The sequence below is a fragment of the Eptatretus burgeri genome, chromosome 7 (genome assembly GCF_056783735.1).
Source record: "Eptatretus burgeri isolate ZD-2024b chromosome 7, Ebu_testis_v1, whole genome shotgun sequence".
Classification (NCBI taxonomy): Eukaryota; Metazoa; Chordata; class Myxini; order Myxiniformes; family Myxinidae; genus Eptatretus; species Eptatretus burgeri.
The window spans coordinates 44,449,676-44,455,063 of NC_140967.1; the positions used below are offsets into that span (position 1 = coordinate 44,449,676).

The following is a 5,388-nucleotide window of genomic DNA, read 5'->3' on the forward strand; positions in this document are numbered from 1 at the left end:
CCCTGTTTCCGACTCTCCTACTCTCCTACTCTCCGCCTCTGGACTCTCCTACTCTCCGCCTCTGGACTCTCCTACTCTCCGCCTCTGGACTCTCCTACTCTCCGCCTCTCGACTCCCTGGACTGACGAACACGGTCCTTTTATCCGCCCCGTAGCTTCGCCCTCTCATCTTCGACCCCCTCCCTTCGACCTTTCACCTCGCTCCCCATTGGCCCGAGAAAAAGTGGGCGTGAAGGCTTTTTGATCCATAAATTTGCATATATCGATCGCCCTGGGGGCGGGGCCAATTCGCCCCTCGCTCACCGATTGGACGGCAAAAAGTGGGCGTGTGTCGTTTTTGATCCGTTTTTGAAGCACAAAATCCGTGATTTTGTACACGCTGTTCGGCGCGCGCCCTGCACGAGTCCAACACCGGTACCCACAGCGGGGCAAGAACGGTGGCGATGCGACGGTCGCGAGGTGTGACGGGAAGGTCGTGGCGGTTGTGGTGAAGCGGCGTTGTGGTTGGTGGTTGATGTTGTGACTGGTGGTGGTAACAATGGCGGTTGGTCCAAAATAAAGATAGCAAAAGAAAAACAGCTATCCTGAAGAGTCGCAGCACGCATAAATGACATGTATTCCCACTAGACAACGGGTTTGGGCCTAACTACACATGTACTTACCGAGATACCTCACCTAAGGGACCTGAATGGTGGTTTGCGAATTTGGTAACCACAACAATATATATACATATATACATATATATATACATATATATATATATATATATATATATATATATATATATATATATATATATATATATATATATATATATATATATATATATATATAGTAGACTAGGCGTAAGTCGTCACCATCGGGACCGAGAAAAAAGTGACGACTTAGAAATGTGACAACTTACGCGTATGCGAACATTCATGATGACTGGGGTGAAGGATGAAGTCACGCGTGGCCTGGACACATATGTGTGAGAGCCGGCTATTGTACCAAAAGGAAAACACAATCCTCGGGGCATAGGTGGGGGTGAGTTGGTGAGTTGGAAAGTGATCAAGCAAAGATGGAATTCATGAATCAGTTTATCAAAAGTAAAGATAATGAACAACTCTGTAAGACAACTCGTATACCATCGGTGATGGTATGGTGACAAATTACATGACACACAGTCATCGTGGTGATGATTACCACTCAATGCCTATGTGTAAGTGAGTGCGGTAATGTACAAAACAAGCCAAGATAAAACCATGATCCGACTTCAACACTAATCTCGATCGATCCTTTACTTCTTCGCGAAGTAATCCGTTATGATTGACTGCCTCAAACTCTTGGGCATCTGGTGCATGAGAAAGGATTCAAACCGGTCATTGTATTCCATGATGTTGTCTGGGCAATCCTCCACCGAAAGACAGTATCGGCCGAGTATTTGGCCGAATCGGCCGAAACCGAATATTTGGCCGAGCCGACATTTGCCGAAACCAGATGATGAGCGCGTCATCAACATCTTCAAAGGACACACATTTCACGCATTTCACACTTCCCACCGGCCTCGCGATCTTCTCCACTTGTCCAAATATCTTGCCCTTATTCTTCAAGATATCGTTCAATGTCTGCCGTTTGATGTCCAACTTCTCAGCTATGTCTGTTTTCTTCATCAGTGGATTTGCAAAATCCACTGGATAATGTCGTATTTTTATTGGTAGGTTTTAGTTGTAAGCTAACGCTTAGTCGCCATTGTTCTGCCTGCAGTGCGATGAACGTGTGTACGCAGTTATAAATAGACTATCACTGGCGGTGTACACCAATGAGCGAGCATCACGATTCCATGAAATCGGGCTTCTCATGAGGCAGCAGTTCCATGTGACGAGTTAGGAGTGGTAATTTACTTGAGTTTCCATTACGTGGGAATGGACAACATCTGACGACTTAGACGAAGTGACGACTTACAGAGGGATGACCCTTTATTCAAAGGGATTTAACATGAGATAAATTCGGGACTTTTTGACGCTGCCGACTTAGGCGAAGTGACGAGTTACACGCTGCCGACTTACACCTAGTCTACTGCATATATATTTGTTTATATGTGTATATTTCTTGATATGCAATCATAAATATGTATTTGAATTTATTTCTTTATTTATGGACATATTCATGTAACTATATATATATATATATATTATCCCTGTGTCGTAAGAGGCGACCAGGGTTGTGTCAGGAAGGGCATCCGGCGTAAAACCTGTGCCAAATCACTATGCGGATCATCCGCTGTGGCGACCCCTAACGGGAGCAGCCGAAAGGAGAAGATATATATATTGTTGTGGTTGACGAAATTTGCAAACCACCATTCAGGTCCCTTAGGTGAGATATCTCTGTAAGTATATGTGCAGTTAGGCCCAAACCCGTTGTTTAGAGGGAATAAATGTCATTCATGCGGGCTGCGACCCTTTTAGATAGCCGTTTTTCTTTTACCAGCCGCCATTACTACCATTACTACCACCACCAACCACGTCTCAACAGCCATCACACAACAACCACCAACCGCAACGCCGCTTCACAACAACAGCCACGACCCTTACCGTCACAACTCGCCCTCGCAACCATCGCATCACCGTCATTCCCGCGCCGCTTGTGGGCACCGATACTGGACTCGTGCAGGGCGCGCACCGAGCAGCGGGTGCAGAAACACCAGCCTTTCCGAAGAAATCGGATCAAAAACGACTCACGCCCACTTCTGTTCCGTCCTATCAGCGAGCATGGGGCGATTTGGCCCCGCCTCCAGGTGCGTCGGAGTAATATCGCTATATGCAGATTCATGGATCAAAAAGCATTCACGCCCACTTTTCTTCTGTCCAATGGGGAGCCAGCCAGAGGTAAAGGGTCGAAGGTGAAGGAGCGAAGCCACGGGGGCTATAAAGGGCCGCGTTCACTCGCCAAAAAGGCAGTTGAGTTGGGAAGAAGTACTAGGAGTCAGTCAAGTGGAGTTGGAACGCGTGAGTTAAGTTGAGTTGGGAAGAGTGGAGTTGAGTTGGGAAGAGCCAGTGAAGAGAAGAGTCGGAGAAAGCAGTTGGACGGAGCTGTGGAGAGTTGGAGAGGTGGCGGCGGCGAAGGCAGTCGAGGGGGCGCTTGTGTCAGAGTCGGGGAGCTGCGGAGAGGGGAGGCCGATAACGCGACCGAGGTCGCGGTGGAGACGCTCGTCGTGGGACCCGAACCAGCGAGATATCCTCATCCCCCCGAGCATCAACAACCCCCTCCTGTTTCCCCCCACGCTGAGATAGTGCGAGAAGGGGGCCCCGTTCCCACCCCATACCAGGCAGTCCCAGCGAGGCCCGCGGAGTCGGGGCGCCACCGCCATTTTGCGGCTCATCACCAGACGGGTAGGCTCGACGCGGTCTCGGCCCCAGGCCCATCTGCCCCCCTCATCGTGGAGGGTGGTCCCTTTTTCTTTTGCTTTGAGTATATGTGTTGTCGGCGCCGTCTGTGAAGTAAAACTGTATAAGTGTTGCCGTGTGCTCGGTAGTCGGTGGTAGATCTGCATTGTGTTTTGCTTTTACATTTGCTTTTTGTGCATTATTGTGTGTTTCTTCTTCTTTTACATTTGCTTTTGGTGTATAATTGTATATGTGTGCTATCCGTGTGCCATCGCGAAATAAATGTGCTTTATGTTGAACTGTTTTCCCGTTTCGCTTCGTCTTTTCCTTTATTGAATCTCCATCTTACTTCACGTAAAGGGTTGGTCGTGGGCTAAAACGCCCGATAATTAATCGAACCGTCCAGGTTGACGATAACACCGCTCGGTTATCCCGACAGTACGGAACGGGTCGCTTAAAGTGGCCCGTGTCCGAAGTCGACCTGCGGCGAGGTGCGATCGCCCGGTCTACCCTCTGTGTAGGTACTTAGGTAGGTCGAATTTGGCGAGCAACCCTATCCCACGCAGGGGGGCCGATTGGCACGATCGTGGTGAGGCCAAGAGGCCCACCCGTGACTAGTTCCCGGCGTTAGTCCGAGAGGGTCACGACGGGATTGTCCGTCCGGTGGGCGACGTGCCGCGATTCGAGTTACGTGGCCGTTCGCACGCCGGCGGGCGCGAATCCGCAACAATATATTTATATTTGCAAATATTTAAATGTTTTTATATTTGTACATAATTTAATATATTTGTATGTTTATATTTATTTATATTTTCTAGTGCGGGCCCGTAGGTGCGTGCCAGTATGTGCAGCTTCGTTCCTTCGCTCTCGTAAACGACGACTGGATTGGGGCGTTGTTTCAATGAGATCGGACCAACCGTATCATAAATGGCCATAACTTGGGAAACATACTCAGGTCCCCAGCGTCAATTGTAACATCATATCAAACAAAGAAGAAGAAGAAGAAGAATTGTGACGCCCCCTCTCTCTCACCCCGAGTCTCGGCCCCTCTCTCTCCCCCCCTTCTCTCTCCCCCCCTTCTCTCTCCCCCCCTTCTCTCTCCCCCCCTTCTCTCTCCCCCTTCTCTCTCCCCCTTCTCTCTCCCCCCTTCTCTCTCCCCCTTCTCTCTCCCCCCCTTTCTCTCTCTCCCCCTTTCTCTCTCCCCCTCTCCCCCTAGTCTCACCCCCACTCTCACCCCCCTCACACCCCTTCTCCCGTCCCTCTCTCTCAAATTGTGACGTTTCCTCTCTCACCCCCCTCCTCTCTCGCCCCCCTCTCTCCCTCCCCCTTTTCTCGCCCCTCTCTCTGTAAATATATTCACAAATGTCTACCAAGCACAACAATTCATTCAAACCCTTGGGAAACAGCTCTTTCCTTTGGGAAAATTCAAACCTTGGGATGAATTAATAATTTGAACAATTAAATCAAACCTTGGGAAACACTTGAGAAACAGCTGAAACAGATGAAGAACAATATCAAACCTTGAAAAGGCGCATACTCAGGTCCCCATCGTCGTTTGTGACGTCATACCAAATGAAGAAGAAGAATTGACATCAATCGTGCAAAATAAATAAATAAACATTACTTGTGACGTCATTCGTGATGTCATAGCACCGTGTCCTGTCATTGGTTGACAGACAATTTCTAGGTCGTTATTGGTTGACAGACATTGGTCATTGTATCATCTTATTCTTTTTATTACTGCCAATTATTGTGCTATTAATATTATTATGCTGTTATCATTATTCTGAGATATCTTTGGGGAAAAATGGCATAAGGTGGAACAACACTTCAGCTGCGATATATAACACCTTTCCAACACTGAAAAAGGCAATAAAATGGCCGTAACTTGGGAACCGCTCGTCCGATTAATATCAAACCTTGAAAAGGCACATCCGCGGGTCCCCGACAATATTCCTGGCAAGTTTCAATTAGATCGGACCAGCGGTTGTCGAGAAACGGCGGTCACACACACACACACACAG

At 48.3% G+C, this 5,388-nt stretch overlaps 1 long non-coding RNA gene across 1 annotated transcript in view; it reads right to left on the reverse strand.

Moving 5' to 3' along the window:
• Positions 1-4,906, reverse strand: part of LOC147023141 (uncharacterized) — a 17,492-nt gene extending 12,586 nt beyond the window's left edge. Inside the window, exon 1 of the long non-coding RNA XR_015059729.1 lies at positions 4,885-4,906. This is a non-coding gene — a long non-coding RNA (uncharacterized LOC147023141). The remainder of the gene's footprint in view (positions 1-4,884) is intronic.
• Positions 4,907-5,388: the final 482 nt, after the last annotated feature.